This window comes from Ascaphus truei, chromosome 3 (assembly GCF_040206685.1).
Source record: "Ascaphus truei isolate aAscTru1 chromosome 3, aAscTru1.hap1, whole genome shotgun sequence".
NCBI lineage: Eukaryota > Metazoa > Chordata > Amphibia > Anura > Ascaphidae > Ascaphus > Ascaphus truei.
In genome coordinates this window covers 278351739-278369190 of record NC_134485.1, presented here as the reverse complement: position 1 = coordinate 278369190, position 17452 = coordinate 278351739, and the positions used below count along the sequence as shown (strand labels likewise).

The 17452-nt window shown below is 47.5% G+C and overlaps 1 long non-coding RNA gene across 2 annotated transcripts in view; it reads right to left on the bottom strand.

Annotated features, from left to right (window-relative positions):
• Positions 1 to 17452, bottom strand: part of LOC142489686 (uncharacterized) — a 53612-nt gene that overhangs the window by 29701 nt on the left and 6459 nt on the right. For both annotated transcript variants that reach the window (XR_012799911.1, XR_012799912.1), the window contains exon 3: positions 9094 to 9228. This is a non-coding gene — a long non-coding RNA (uncharacterized LOC142489686). The remainder of the gene's footprint in view (positions 1 to 9093; positions 9229 to 17452) is intronic.

Here is a 17452-nt window from a genome sequence, read left to right as displayed (position 1 = left end):
GCGAGCATGGCAACAGAAGGTGACACTGTCTTCTCTGTGGTATCAGTCCATTGGATCGGCAGAACATTGGTCCAATCAATACGCGGATTATGCAGCTGAAGCCATGGCAATCCCAGAATAATCTTGACAGTAGGGGAGTGGAAAACATCGAAGACTATTACCTCAGTTTGACCCTCCGCGGTGGTCAGGGTAAGTGGAATAGACTCACAAATGATGAAGGCTGGTTGAGCGGTCGACCGTCAATAGCGTCCAGGACGATGGGTGACTTTTTCTTGACTAACGGTATTTGTTTCCTGCAAGCGAAGGCATGATCAAGAAAGTTGCCACCAGACCCGGAATCAATGAATGCTTCAACCTCTACCTGAAGATCCGGAACCACGAGAGTTATGGGGAGAAATATCTTCTTCAGTAGTTCCTTAGGGAGAGAGAGGGAAGGAGAAATAGTACCCAGTAGAAGCCCCTCTACCTTTACTGGGTGTTCCCGTTTCCTGGCTTCAAGCGGCAGTGACGAAGTTGGTGATCTGGAGAACCGCAGTAGAAGCAGAGACCCTCCTCACAGCGTCGCGCTTTCTCAGCGGCCCAAAGCTGTTGACTACCGATTTGCATCGGTTCCGGGGCGTCCAACGCAGGGAGGGCCAATGGAGAAGACCTGGGAGAAACAGGCAAGGACGAGAGAGAATGAGAACGGTGGCGTTCATGGCATCATTCCTGAGTACGCTGATTCATCCGGATACTGAGGGCGATTAGTTCCTCGAGGGATGAAGGCCGGGCGTGAGCTGCAAGGTCATCTTTGAGAGATTTGGACAAACCATGCCAGTATGCCGCAGCGAGAGCGTCATCATTCCACTGGGTTTCTGCGGTGATGGTGCGGAACTCCACCGCGTATCTTGCAGCTGACCTATGAGCCTGAGAGAGATGAAATATGGAAAAAGCTTCAGTCTCCCTACGCACAGGTGTGTCAAAAACCAGTTGGAACGCATGGCGGAATTTGGAGTAATCCTGGGTTATACTGTCGCGGCCGAGTTTATTCTAACATTTACCCGGTCTCGGCCGCGATAGATACCGGGCGCGCGCCGCATTCTCCCGCGCCAGAGCCTCGGACGATTGGTCCTCTGATCGGGGCTTCCCCCTCCCCTCTCCGGGTCCGCCGGGTCCCCCGGAGCCCCCCACCGCCATCCCACATATTAGGAGCAGCCCAGGGCTCTGGGAGCCCTTGGCACGCACGCCTTGCGCGCACGATCCCGATGAAGCGTGACCGCGCATCGATGACGCGTGGCATGCTGAGGGAAAACAATGAAGAAACCGGAACTCCATGCGGCTTGCGGCTCATGCCGAGTTCAAATAAAGTGTGCCGCCTCTGTATCTGGTCTGTGTTCCCAGAGGGGAGAAACCCAAGCAAGAGCGTCGCCAGTGAGTAGGGCATAGACGTAGGCCACCTTAGTACGACCAGTAGGAAAGTGGGACGGGGACATTTCGAATTGCACATCACACTGATTCAGGAACCCCCGGAAAGCAAGGGGATCCCCGTCGTACCGTTTGGGGGATGGAATACGTGGCCCCAGATTACTTATAGACACTGGGTCCGGGGTAGATGGTACCACATGAGCTTCCCAGAGAGACAAATTAGAAAGTCTCTGTGTGACATTAGTGAGTTGGTCGCTTAGGAATTGCCAATGTTCCATGGAGACACCTTGGCCCATCTCAGGGGGGTCTGCATTTATTGGGCTCTACATAATGTAACCCCTGTATGCCCGCAGACCTAGCCAGTCCCCAATACTGAGGTGGGTAAGGGTATAACACGCACCCACAGCAGTGAGGGCGTGCCCAGAGTGTGGTATTAGCTTAGCCGGGCCTGGTGAGTAAGGGTTAACGTAATACTTGCTGAGTCCGGGGTGCGAGATGTCAGAGGGTAATGTCCAAGTGCCAGAGTTCAGGGGTTGGAGAGAGCAGCGTAGTGATGTCCAAGTCCAAAGCAGAGTTCAAGTACAAGGCAGGGAATCCAAACAGGGGCAGGGACAGGAACCAGAGCAAGGACTGAGATGAAGGAGTGGGGTTTTATTGGGAAAAGGACCAATGGGGGTGAAGGGAGGAGCAGAGGTTTGAGTGGGTAATTGCAGAGATAGGTCTGTGAGAGCAGGGGAGGAGACAGGGAGGTAATCTAAGGTGATAGCCTGCAACCGACGGGGGGCGGAGCCAGAGCGTGGGGGAGGTAAGTAAGTAGAGCGAGTGCGCGCACCCTCTGTAACCCTGCTATGCGCGCTCACCACACGTGCACCAGAGCGTGGGGGAAGACCAGCGGAGGAGGTGTATGGGAGAGAAGACAGAGGGGACGGAGGAACCAGGTAAGGAACGGACAGGGGTGACAGAGGCACGCCGAGGAGCGCGTGAGCCATGACAGGGAACCGCGATCATGCACAGAGCGCAAGCCTGGGTGTGAGGAATGAGCCGTGGAGGAACAGCTGAGGGAAGAAGGTAGAGTTCGGGGACGTAGGGGAGCGGAGGAACTAGGCACTGTGGAAGCTGGGGTGACAGGGACACGCTGGGAACTGCGAGTCCCCGATCCGTTACAGATTATTAGTAGTATTTTTTAGGCTTTTTCCCTGATTATTTTATCTCTCCCTTATATGATCCTTGTCACATGAGACCAGTACTTTTAAACCGAAACCACCGGGATCACTAGCACCAGACAGTACAAAGTTGTAGAATAAAATGTTTTTTTTTCTGACACGCTAGCAGTCACAACAAAGATGTACAAAGCAAGATACAATACCAACTGGGGGCCTGGGGAGTAGACACTAGCCTCGCTAGGTGCAGGGGCCTGCTTCAAGAAGGCTTGCCCTGTCCACTTCTCGTCCAGGATCTCAGAGTTCTGATCACACACTGCAGCCCCTCTGAGATATCTCTCCAGCTCGTCACTGTAAAGATCAAACTCCTTCACAGAATGTCTCTCCGTCACTCTGTCTTTCAGATAGTCCTCTGAGGGAATCTCCCCACTCCTGCCCAGAGTGTCTCTCTGAAAGTAGTTTTCCACACTCCTTCCCAGATTGTCTCTGTCTGTTAGCCTCTTTTGCTCTCAGAGGCTCTCTGAAGGTAGAACTCCTTCTCTGATCAACAGCACCCCTTATATAGCCCCCTGTGGCTATCCTTTGCATGGGAGGGGCTACTGGACAATCAGAGCACAGATTAAGCACAGATTAAGTTAGTGCCACAACAGCCAGAGGGCATGCTACTGCTGCGGCCAGCTTTATTCTAACGTTTGCCCAGAATTGTTTTTGGCTGGGCGCCAAACTTGGCCGCGCGCCAGCCGCACGCCAGCTGCCTTCCCCTCCCCCCGTGCGCATCTTCGCAGCGCCTCGCGACCCCCAGCTGCTCACCTCGTGATCCCCAGCTGCTCCCCCTTGCTCCCCCTGGCTGCTCCGCATCTTCCCCTTACCCCATCAACATTCGGGGCCTTCGGGGATGCCGGGGAACCCTGGCACGGTGTGACCGGCGCCACTGTGACGCGTGGCATGCGCCAAGAAACAGCCGCGAGACAGCCGCGTCTGCCAGCACTTTGCGGTGGTGGCCGGTTTAGAATAAAGGCCGCCGCCACTGTAAAACCCATCCCTGATTAAATCAGAGTCTGTGCAATACAATGCTCTTACTCCCAGATCTGATCAGCAGCCTTTCACCTCCCCCCAGGAGTCCCGACACCCAGCTGTCCCTAATCCTATCAATTCTATAGAAAGCTTCAACTAAGTGGATTGCATTCTCCATAGAAATGACAGTAACAATGGAATATCTCATTTGCTTCCTTGCAGGGCTGACACCCAAAGCACATTTACAGAATAATGTTGATTCACTAAACTGTGGGATAACAAATAGAAACTTTGAAATACATTATTTCAGACATAAAAATACATTTACACATTCCCTGTTCTTCCCCAGATATAAAATACATTTGGCCAAAATAAGCCTTACAAAGGTGACCAAATTACATAGATTTAGGGGTAGCTATCTGGGCTTCATCCCAGGTTTGTGATGCCAGCTAGCCCTACCGTCACAATCCTCTTCCTCCTATAACATCATACCAGCAAACCATGGTGTAACTTTCCCCCTCCCTACGATCCCCAGTATGATACCATGAGCAACATCTCTTATGCGCATAGTTCTGGCGCATGCGAGCAGATGGACCGCTCATGACAGAGTGAAGAAGATGGACCCTATCGCCACACCCACTGATAATGTCGGCAAGGATGTGCGCCTGCGGGAACTTGAGACCAGACGGAACGATGGAATGATATCGGTGGGACCAGACGCCCACATGAGTAGACGCGAGTATCATCATAACACTGATGACATCAAGGAGGACTAAATGCTCGCGAGATCTTGGGGCCAATCGGGATCCAGAGAGAACAACGCTGGAATTGAAGCCTATGGTAGCATACAGTGGAATGCGGAAGAAGACTAGAGTTTTGATTGGATCCACGTTGGTAACAGGGGGGGTGTGTGAACATTTAGCTTTGATTATCCTTATGTGTGGGACTATAAATATATTGGACATTTTATTATTGTAATATGCCAGCCACTTGAAAAAGACCTCTGAGTAGGTCGAAATGTCATCCTGTGTGCTGTTTTGTCACAATAAATCTCTTGGAAAAAATCTGCAGTGCCTTGGATCCTCCATTTACTTCTACGCTCAGGATCTCTGTTAGTAGGTTTGCCTTGAACCAAGATCACCGGTGTGCAGCACCTTACTGGTTTTGGAACCAATACAGTCTGAAGCACCTGTTTATGAAAAACAATTTAGAATTTTGCGAGAGATAGATAGAGAGAGAGAGAGAGAGAGAGAGATAATATATATATATATATATATATATATATATATATATATATATATATATATATAGAAAAAAAGGGGAAAAAAAGCGCCGATTCCTAGTGCATTACTGTGCAAAAAAATATTTAATTTCCTAAAAAGGCTCATAAAATGAACTCACAAACATAGATTAATAAAAAGCATGTTATGAGATAATACTCATGCTCCAAAGGATCAGCAACCTATACTATTGGTAGCTAAGGGTTGATTCTCTCTGTATACCACAATTGAATGATGGATTCCGTATATTAACATAGTTTTCTCCTTAAGTCCTTTTCCTAGCAACATGGACACATTCATTTCTTCCATTTTTAGTATTTTATTTGTTTTTACAAATATTATTTATTTGTCTACATGTATTGGTATTTCTTCCTTTCATTTATTGAGTAGGATACATGTTTGATTTACTCTCCTCAAGCCAGATATTAACATCTAATTGTTTGCCATTGAGTAATATCTAGTATCATTTAGTGGTACCAGTGTATTCAGTTGATTTGGGGAATTTAACATCTATACACATTCTGTGTTCCCTATTTTAGAGAATATATAGCATATGACAGTTTTAATATTGTGCATAATGTTTTTATATGTATATTTATCTTTATATTTTGTATTGTCAATAGGAGCATATAGATCTCTGCTGCAATACAGTGGGTTTTTGTATAGTCAGAGTATATAGTCATGTTATATGTATACACAGGTTTTGCTAATTACTTTCAATCTAGCCAATTGGACTCGTGGGTGTATATATATGTGTATCAATGGACCCAGAGCCCTTCCCCTGAAGAAGTCAGTTTATCTAATGAAACGCGTAGGGACAGGTGTGCAATTGATCCTCCAACGCTGCTTGCACATCTGCTGGAAAATCCTAACCCGTTTGTCATTCACATCTACCGGGTGACGTCACTTGCAGTCCCGCCACATCTATCGTCCCCGGAGGGAACCAAAGTTCATCTGTTGGTGTGTGACCGGGTAGAGGATTTGCGGTGAGCCCGACTTCGTGAGTTCCTGCTGGCGGTGAACAACGAGGGCAAGATCTGACACGGTGGAGCCACGGAGCAGTATAGCAGTGAAGCGGCAGTTGCTGATCCTTTGGAGCATGAGTATTATCTCATAACATGCTTTTTATTAATCTATGTTTGTGAGTTCATTTTATGAGCCTTTTTGGGAAAATTAAATATTTTTTGCACAGTAATGCACTACGAATCGGCGCTTTTCTTCTTCTTTTTTTCTATGCAGGTGGAGAGGGAGGTCGTTGCACCCTTGTTGAGAAGCTGCCTGTTTCCTAATAGTGCTTTGTTTTATTCCCCTTCATTGGACATTGCTTTTGGACTCAAAAGGACAGCTTGTATTGTGCATTCATAGGAGGTTCCACAGCACCGTATATGTATTTATTAATGTATTATGGTTTAGATATCTATTGGTCATGCTATATTAATTAGTGTATGTATTGGATAATATATTTACGGTATTCACATCAATACATACATTATTTATATTTATTATTTTTAGCAATTTTTGATTCAACCTCGTTCTCTGACATCTCCATCTCCATCGAGAGAGAGAGAGAGAGAGAGAGAGAGAGAGAGAGAGAGAGAGAGAGAGAGAGAGAGAGAGAGAGAGAGAGAGAGAGAGAGAGAGAGAGAGAGAGAGAGAGAGAGATACACACTGATTTCTTTTTCCAGCGATGGTACATTGAATAAAGCAGCAAGGTTAAACTTAAAAACAGTGCATATACTGTAGGAATGTTATCTGTGACTGAAACCTAACACCCCCCTGTGTAGTATACGATTTATGATTTGAGGTGTTAAATAGTCCATGAGTCCATGAATGTTAGTGATGTATGAATGAGTGTGTGTGTGTATGTAAGCAAATATAAATTGGTAAAGAGGCCACAGTGTATATAGCGCTTTACAAAAGGTGTATGTGGAGTGGGACTGTATATCAATTGTGTGGGTAGATGAAGAACTGTAAGAGGCTGTAGCATTACTAAAAATGTGTGTACAGTAGATACTCAAAGTACAGTACCTCAAATAGCTGGCTCTGTCTGTAGGTTTGCGGTATACAGAAGTCTGTAGTTTGTTGTTCTTTATAGAAATGGTGGTGTCTAGGAATTATATTTCGTCTGGGGAATGGACGAGTTTGAGGTTGATGGTTGGGTGGAAAGTATTGAAGTTCTCATGATACTGTAGGAGGTCCTGTTCACCAGAGGTCCAAATCAGGAGGATATCATCGATGTAGTGAAGGTATATAAGGGGTTTCAAATGACAGGTGGAAAGAAAATCACTTTCCAGTTTTGCGCAGAACAGATTGGCATATTGTGGCGTCATCCGAGTGCCCATAGCGGTCCCGGTTGTCTGGAGGTATGTTTCATTTTCAAATGTGAAGTAGTTATGGGTCAGAAAAAATTCGATGTATTTAGTCACTTTCTCTGTGAGTGGCTCCTGCGGTCCCAGAAATTATCTGCAGGCTGAAATCCCATCTTTGTGGGGGATGTTAGTGTAAAGTGACTCTACATCCATGGTTGCTAGTAGTGTTCTTGTTGGGAGGGGGCCAATGGCATTAAGTTTGTTTAGCAGGCCGGTGGTGTCCTGGATATAGCTGGGTTTGTTCCTGAAAATAGGTTTTAGAATGCCTTCCATCCAGCCAGAAATATTCTCAGTCAGTGTGAGAAATCCAGAGATAATAGGGCACCCAGGGTTACCTTTGTGAATTTTAGGGAGCATGTAGAATGTGCCAGGTTTTGGGTTAGCTGGTATCAGGTCCCGAATTTGTTCTCTTGCGTGGATCAGGAATGTTTTAATGATCCTGTTGAGTTCTCTCATGTATTTTTTTGTTGGATCCTCCTGCAGTTTGTTGTAATACTTAGCATCAGAGAGTTGTCTGTGTGCTTCCCGCAGGTAATATATATATATATGTAACGCGTTTCCCCCTCCCCCCAATCTCACATAGGGTGTCCTAGGGTGTCTTAAGCTCAGGCTACATGTCTGTGTGTGGTGCGTACCTACTGGCAACAGGGGGCCCTGAGTCTCCGCGATGACATGGGGGAAAACAGGACAGGTTTCTGGGGTTGTGCCTTCGTTCTCTTCACTGGTGCAGCGCCTTCATCTCCTGCAGCCCCCAGCAATATGGAGTTGAGAACCTACAGACAAATTTGTCTCCCCCTCCTCCTGATAAACTCCACTTTCAGGCAGGTGCTTGTTTAAAACTACAGTCTCTTTATTAAAGTTCTTCGGCAACCTCCTGCTTAGAATAAGTGCCTACATCCCACCAATGATCTATCACATCATCCTTAATCAGTATAAACCTTTTACGGTTCATCCCTTTATCATACCCCTATGAATAAGGGTGCCCACCATTTGTCTCATATGAGGATGACACACTCATACCTTCCTCTGAATCAGCTCTTGAGGACACACCAGATGTTTCTCTATCTGTGGAGTGTGAACCTTTACATTTCCCTCTAATTATATGTGTGTATACCATGGGGTTCATTCTGGGTGCCTTATGACTTACAGGACGCTCCTTATCAGAAGATTGGGACCATCTGTTCCTACCTCTAGGTGCAGGGTTAAAAACAGTGGGGTTAGGTACAGGTATGCGACTTGACCATGGTATTTCCCCATAGGAACCCTCATCACTTGAAACTCAATCCCGCCAGTCCATAGAAAATGTGGGCGTCTTACTTTGCTTACCCCCACTAGGACCCGGTGGTATAGAATGTGACAGGGCAGGGGCCGGGGCAATGGCACTAGGGGCGGTGACCAATGGATCGCCATAGTCCATCACAGTGTCTCTTAGTCGGGATATGCCGCGACCTGTAGATGCTTTCTTACTGTCTCTGGCGGCAGCGCGCCTGTCTCCTCTCTTGGCCACGTTGCAGTATATGGCACCGCAGTCGCCATTTTAAACTCCTCCATACCCCGCAGAGCACATGTACCTACAACCGCCATCTTTGGTGAACTCACTAAGCTCACGATAGTGCTACTCTCAGTGCCTGAAGTGCAATTCGTTCCTAGGTGCTTACTGTCACGGTAGGCCAGGCCAAATACACCTTTATATTTAAGGGATCAGTCACAAGGCAAAACAGGGAGTAAAATAAATTGCAGTTTATTCGGATAAGACCTCGGAAACACACAGAAATACAAGAAAGAGAATATACACACTTACTGGGGTCTGGGGAAGGAGATCTACCCTTTCCTAGTTGCAAGGCACCTGCTTCAGCAAAGGCTTACCTTGATAGGACCCTGGATCTATGTTCCTGGACCGAAATCCAGCCTGCTGGCTAGGACTCCCCATGCTTCCTTGTGTAATAGCTCTTTCACAGAACCACCTTTGAGAGTCCCGCTAGCAGCTGCATGTCTTCAGATCTTCAACAGGGAAAAAAAGAAGGAGAGAGAGAGCTGCTTTTACTGCACGCTCTTATATAGGCTGGATTCCTATCTAAATCACAGAGGAGTCAAATAGCCAATTACAGCAGGGATTGAAATTACGCATTCACTGATAGGAGGGATAAATTCAAAACTTGCCAATGGAAAACATGCTTCTGAGTTTTGACAAACAGGGCCCTTTTTTAACTAGTCCCAGACCCCCTGCTGTCAAGGCTCCAAAATGTCTGGAGGAAACAAAGGCAGATATCCTGTAAACCTCCCCTTGGCCATGTGCACAAAGGGAATCCAATTACTTGGGCCTTTTGCTTTGAAATGCTAATTACCTGTGGCTGACTTTTGTCCTGTATGCAGTCCCACTCATAGCACAAACACAAAATGCATGGTAGTTTTAAAACACAAAAAAACAACATTTAGACACAAGAGCTGGCACTCCACCATTTGCACCTATAATGTGGGGGTTCTAAAACCTTCTCTAATGCACCAGCTCTAATACATTGCTGGCAGGCAATACAGGTTAAACTATCCCCCCTTTTCCCTCATGTTCCATAAATCTCTGCCCTGCAGCTATTTTTCATAAGAGGCCACCCATACAAGGCAATCCACTTATAAGCCTGCACAGGCAGCTGTAGGCCCATGAGGCAAAGGGAATACACAGAGAATGCATTAACTAGCCCACTGGGCTTACACAGTTAACCCCACATACACAGTTCCTAGCTTATACCCCTATGGGGGACAGTATAAACGGGGAACAAAATTACAGGTAACACAGTAAGGTACAACATTAGACCCAAGAGCTGACACTCTCAGCCTTTGCCATACGGTTTCAGGGGCAGCCACCCGGGCTCCACCTTTATTAATGAAGGCCGGCTATGCCTACCACCACACCTCCCCCCTCAATTATGAAGGTGCCAGGACAGTCACCATCATCAGGTGGCTTGCTGAGCCTGAAAAAATTGAGGTTGCAGGAAAGAAACTGAGTCCCTCTGGCTGGTTAAGTCCTGCAGCATGGTTGGACCCCTTGCCTCCTCCATAGTCCAAGTTCAACAGGGCAAGAATCCGTTGCAGACCTTGAAATGCTGGTCCACATTCTGGGAACCAGGCTGCCAACACCAATGCCCTCTGATAAGTCACCTTGGTCTGGGGTTCAGTTAGAACACTGTAGTGAGTCACTCAATCCCTATAGTACCCTTGCATGTCCCTGACCTCCCTCTCTAACCATTCCCTCTCATCAAAACACTACTCAGTCTGATGGTGGGGCTGCTGACCCCCGGGGTCTACCGGGCGATCAGTACATTGGGGCCTGCTTGACTCACCCATAGCAGGGACCCTCGGTCTCCCTAACGCCTCTCGCTTTCACTCCCAGAGGGGAGCTGAAGCTGGGGAGCTGTCTCCCCCTGCTCCACGGAGCCTGCCTTAAACCTCCAAGGAACCACTAACTGGCCCCTTGCTGTTTCTGAACTAGCAGGAGACCATAGGGCTGGTACCCAGGCAAAATGCCTACTATGGTCCGCAGGCAAATCAGCATCTGCCTGCACTATCTCCTCGTACCATGCACTGAGCTCCAGTAGTTCCCTGTCTGCCACACAGTCAGAAAAAAGGTCACAGTGGGGAACATTATACACATGGGGACACTGGTCGGGCATGGTTTGACTTACCTGCCTGGTCCCTTCGAGGTCCTCCATGCGCGTTGGCTCCAAAAGTTGGGGAGCGATCATCTGTGGGTTGGGCTCCAAAAGCTGGGAGCATACACAAACTTGGTGGGCATCGGTGCCGACTGCACCTCTGTCTGGGCAACTGCCCAACTGTGGCTCTCTGTGACTGTGATCACAAGAGCATCCTCTTTATGTACCCTCACCGGTCTTCCTGTCCCTGGGAACTGGTACCTGGGCCAGTCCCTATCAGGCTGCCCAGGAAGTACCTTGTTGCAGGAGACCCCCAGGCCGATCGCCTGCTGATTGCCTGGGACCCCTGGATGCAAAAACAAATCTTTGTGGACTGGTTGGTCCTCCTTCCTGATGGCTGTAGACTGCTGCTCATCTGGAAGCACCATAGCTGTGTCGCTGGCAGGGGCTTCAAGGATTGCTGACTGTGTCTTTTCCTGTAGCTGCTGCTCCACGGCTGCTGGCTGCTGGATTTCCAGGGACAGCATCTCACCAGTCGTCCTCTCTGTAGCTGTGGAACATTGCCCCAGACTGGGGTTACTGGATCGGGGGGCACCAGGAATTACAGCGGGGGTCACTACCTGCTTCTTTGCCTGTGGCCATGCTGGCACACAGCTGGTCGCCATTTTGGCGGCCATGAGGCACGGCACCCACATGGCACCATCCTCCGCCATCATGTTGGCTTGCAGGGAGGCATGATCCCCAGCATAAGCTTGGCTGATCTCTCCCTCAGCCACATTGGCATTCAGCTGACACTCTGGGACTAGAGTATCAGCTCCTGGGACTACCCGGCTCACGGGCATGCCCGTGGGGTTTAAAACCCGCTTCTTGGACTGTGCCCATGCTGGCACACAGTCCTCCACCACTGGGGTGGACACAAGGCATGGCACGAGAGTGGTACCCTCAGCCTGCACAGAGGCTTCCCTGCGGGCAGCATCACAGGATTCAGTGCAGCTGCCCTCTCCAGCAACTCCCTTGATGCTAAGCTGCTCCCTGCCCTGCTCTGAGACTAGAAGGGGTGCAACTACCGATGGCATTAGATCCATCGGCACACCTGCGGGGTTCTGGACCTGCTGCTTGGGCTGTGTCTTGTGGGGCACACAGCCCTCCAACCTCTAGGTGGATGCAGCACCGGTCGCCCTTCCGGGGACCACGAGGCATGGTGCCGGGGTGGCACCATCCTCAGCCGGCACGGTGGCTTTTAAGGGAGGCAAGATCCCAAGCATCAGTGTGGCTGATCACTTCCTCTGCCACCTTGCCCTTCAGCTGCCTCTCCCGGAGGAGAGTGTCAGCTCTGGGGAGTGCCTGATTCACGGGCACTCCTGCAGGGGTTACGACCTGCTTCTGGGACTGTGACCCCGTGGACACACCATCTGCCGCCTGGGCGCTAAGTACCATGGCCCAGGTTGCCCCAGCCCTCTCCCTAGGGGGAAGGAAGGTACTGCTACGGCCCCTTTTATTCTCCAACATCACCGCATTTTTCCGGGATTTTTTTTCGAATGCTATGCACTTCACCGCGTTCATGCCGCATTCATGTTGCATTCACAGCCGCGGTTGATGCGCGCGGTTGATGTATTTATTGAGAATGGTTTGGATTTAATTGGTTGCAATTCTTTGCGTGTCCGCCAGATGGCAGATATTCATGAATTGTAATGCGCATGCGCTTCAGTAATGTGTCGACTTGCAGGTGTTTCATTTAATACCACAGTGGTCTATTGTAAATTGGCCTTGGGACTGAAGGAAGAGGTTACCATAATGTATCAATTTAGGCTTTTCATATAAAAGAAAGACAAACACCAGTTTCTGGTCTGGTTATTGTCCAGAGATTCCTGCCATGAGTGTACAAGTGCAGCCCGTGTTCCAAAAACCCGACAGAACGTACGCTTATTTAATATTGGCCGCGATTAATGCAACAGATGATAAGATGGCAACAGTTGTTCAAATTTATCAGTATTTTATCGAAAGCTATGACTTTTACAAATTTTCCCCAGCTCCTCATGTGTGGAAGCGTGCAATAAGGAAAAAGTTATGTAGCGATCCATGTTTTTTTCGTATTGATCCCGATTTTATTGGAGGGTATTGGTGTGTATCACCGGGTTTTTCCTGTATCTATGATCATGCAGACAGCAAAAGGCGAAAGGTCGTGTTAAAACCAACTAAGAAACGACAGTCGCTGGCAAGCAATGCACCAGCACCAGCACCGGCTTCCAATAACGGTCCGACCGGCAGTGACAACCCTTGCTGTCTGTCCACGCACGGATACCTGCAGCCTGAGCCGGATTTCGCGTATAGTTTCGAGCAAGCTTGCATGTACCTAAGCGATTTCCAGCCTCATCAGCTGACTACAGGTGTAGTAGTCCCACTGTCGCCTGTCAATGACGTGTATGATCAAGAATACGGGGCTGGCAGTGGTCCGGCGCCAGCTGATTGGGAAATTCTATGGTGAGTAATGTTGCCGTATTTTATTCTGTTTTTTTTAATTTTGAAAATATCTATATCAGTGCGATTCAAAAGTCAAGCGATTCTCCTGTAAGCAATATCATTGGCTGAGCGGCTTCTACAGTAGATACTGCACAATTGGTGAAAAGCTAGGCGCATGCGCATTGGAACCTTCTTGAAACACATATGCGTGTCATCACATCGACGGTAGGCGCATGCACATGTGAACAGGAGACGCCCCCCGAGAAAATTATTGGTGGGACTGACTGGGAACTTCTTTAGGGGACTGACCATTACAGTAAAACTTTTATTTATTTTTTCCTCAGAAAAGAAAACTTTGTCATCTCATGTGGAAAACGGCAAATGGAGTGATTTCGATGGATACAGTAATATCGCTTTGTGTAACAATGCCTGCACATTGCAGAATCGGATTTAAAAAAACACGTACCGGAGTCTACATTTTAGTGGCCGTTGTTATTGATTAGGATAGAATACCTGAAACAGTATGCTGATGTTTTCAGACCGTATACAATACTTTTTTATATACAGTAGCGACATTGCTTATTGAAGCAAAAGCCGCCGGCTCCATGCGGCTGGGAAGCGGGTAGCCGCGGCGCGTGGCGGCGCACTGTGACGTCACAGTAACATGCGCGCCCGGCTTCCCCGTCTTCCCCGTCTTCCCCTGGCTTCCCCGACACCCCTGGAGATCAAATGAAGGTAAGCGGGGGTGCGGGGAAGCAGAGGGGCATAGCAGGAGCCTTGTACGGGGTCGGGAAGGGATTTAAATTGCGCGCGAAGTGGAGGGGGGGTGCGTGGGGGAAACGCGGCGGCGCGCGGTTGTTACTGGCGGCAGCTGGGGTAGATCTCGGTGTGCCGTCGTGATTTAGTGCAATAAACAATGTCGGTGCTGTATACTGTATAATAAACCCGAAAAAATTAAAATTATGCATTTATTCTACATGTAGTCCAGTACATATGTGTATTCTATACCCGTACAGCATTTTAATACTCTTGTGATGTACAGTACTGAGCATGCCTACAGTATACAGTACAGTATGCCTGGACAGTACTGTACATTCTAGAAACACTGTATTTTGTTACAGTATAAAAGGAGACAATGGAACAATTTACAACAAATCAACATTTTCTTTTATTGGTGGAGTAAGTACAAAAACATTTATTTACAAATACTGTACAATGTTAAAACATTTTAAGTGCACAGCAATTCAAAACATCAACAGGTGTATGGTTTACTGCTGCAAACAGGCCCGGTTTTCAGGATAACCTTGATAACCGGGCCTGTTTGCGGCCCTCGGGGACTGGAACAAAACATTTACTAAAAATAAACAACAGTTGAACACTCACGGAAATGCGTACCCCACCAGATTGTCCTTCCAGGGCCGATGCCTTGTATGGCGCAAAATGCCATTAATGCAGTCTCGAACGCCTTTCATTAAAGGATCTGTAATTGAAAAAAAGCACCGCAATTCCTCCAGAATAGTCTTTCTTAAATTGTCAGGAAGCGCCTTTTTTTCGCGATTTCCTTCGTAGTTCACTTTGAACGCCCACTCGCAGTAAACCAAGTAGGACACGTGGTGCTTAAAAATGAACAAGGCATACTTGTGGGGTACACCAGCACTCATCACCCTATACTTCTCCCTGAGTGCCGGTGGCAGATCGCACAGGATGATGTCGGGCACCGTATCAATGCAAGCGAATGTAGGTTGGGTTCTGGATGCGGGTGTTATTCTGTGAGCGGGTGTGCTTGTGGCGGCAGGCGAGGGTAGGTTGTCTGGGAGGAAGCTTTCCTCCTGTCTTGGTCGCCGTGTTTGCTCCTGGTGTGGTCTTGACGGGGTTTTCATGTTATCCTCCTCCTCAACGGCATAGATGTACACAAAATCTTCTGGTGCGCTTGCTGATGGAAGGTGGTCGAAGGTCCCATTCATCACATCACATCCTGCTCCGGCGTCGGGGATACAGGGACATGAACACCGAGCAAATTATGTATCCCCGCTATGTCAGTCTCTATCTTCTCCATCCGTCGATCCATCTTCTCCATCCGTTGATCCATCTTCTGCATCCGTTGATCCATATTTGGCATGGTCTCCAGAAGCAGATCTATCTTTGCCAGCACAATAGAGTCCCCGGGGATATCCACACTTATCCCATTCAGCATCCGGCCTAACAAGCTGGTTCTTGTGCATGGCGTGCTGTGGACATCTGGGTGGATGGGTGCTACGGAGGATGATATGCGGGTTCCATGGAGAGAAGCAGCAGCGTCGCAGAAGAAGGGTGGAGGAGGTGACCTGTGGATTTCCGGGAGAGGAGAAGCAGCAGCGTCGTCGAAGAGGGATGGAGAAAGTGACCTCTGGATTTCTGGGCGAGAAGCGGCAGAGTCGTCTAAGCGCAAAGGAGAAAGTGACCCGTGGATTTCAGAGGCACCAGCGGCAGCGACGTCGAAGAGTACTGGCGAAGATGGCCTGTGGGTTTCCGGGAGGGCGGCGGCAGCATCGAGGACGAGTAGTGGAGAAGACGGGCTGAAGATTTCCAGGAAAGTGGCGGCAGAATCGTCGAAGCATAAACGAAGAAGTGGCCTGCGCGTTCGATGGGTTGGCTGCCATTTGTTTTGCGTTGAGTGTACATCCCTGTATTTCTTCTTGACATAATAAGGCTTACGTCTATTAAAACCCTTAGCCTTTGGGGTCAGCAGAATGTTTTCTTTATTAGCCTTAGCCTGTCGTTTTGGCCTTGGCTTGGAAACGGCTCCTTCCTTTTGCCTTTTCTGCATGACAGGCACGGCAGAGGCGAGTGGGTTCCTGCATCCATAGAATCGGGGTTGATCCATGGAAGCAGATGGCACAATGCAGTATCTGGACAAGGACAAGTTCAGATAAAGATCATCGAGTGGTGGGCTACTGTATGCAAAGTGTGTAACCTTTTATGCATGGCGACAAGGTACAGGTGTTTCAAGTGGGCGTACTCTAATGTGAGTCATTAACGTATAAATACACCATCCATTTTGTGGATTCACTGCACATTGAATACACATCGACTAAACATCGAATATACATTCTTGTGTTTGTATTTCTTTCTACTCGCAGCTATGCCTGTTAAAAAGATTTCAAAGGATCTCAGCATGAAAATTAAGGAGATGTACACGAGCGGACACCGAATTGCAGATATCCAATGCTGGTTAGCTGCTTCTGGCCTCGTTGTGCCAGCAACCACCGTGTGCTATCATGCACACGGAAAAACCAGACAACGCACGAGGATACCAACGGTAACTAACGCGTAAGTATATTTATATAACTATATAATACAGTATATCTATTATTGTTAATATTGCTGCATATTAATAGAACAATATATTGTGTAGATCTATCTAATTTTATAGTTATTTCTGTATATTTTTATAACAGTATATATATTGTTTATATTGCTGCATATTAATAGAATAATATATTGTTTAGATCTATCTAATTTTATAGTTATTTCTTTATATTTTTATAACAACAGTATATATATTGTTTATATTGCTGCATATTAATAGAACAATATATTGTGTAGATCTATCTCATTTTATAGTTATTTCTATATATTTTTATAACAAGAGTAATATATATTGTTTATATTGCTCCATATTAATAGAACAATATATTGTGTAGATCTATCTACTTATATACTATTTTTACTGCAAATGATGTGCTGTGCTTGTGGCCTGCTGCATGGTAACTTACCGGATTGTTGTTTTTCTGTACATTGTAGGGAGACAACTCTTCTTGTCGACAAAATAAGTGAGGAGAATGATGAGAAGAGTGCATTAAGGGTCAAATACACTCTGCAGGAAAATCACAATCTCACTGTATCCGAGACCAGCATAAAGAAGATGAGATGCAGAATTGGATGCAAATATGGACGTGTGAGGTTAGTACTGGACAGTACAGGAGGTAAAAGTGTTGTTTAAGAAACTGTACTGTACCTCTAAAATTATTTATTCCTTGTCATTACAGAGCGTTCCCCATGATAAGGGATGTTAACAAAATCAAGAGTGTGGTCCAGGCCCAGTCATGGATCAACAGTGGAGAAACTTTCCAGGATTTCAT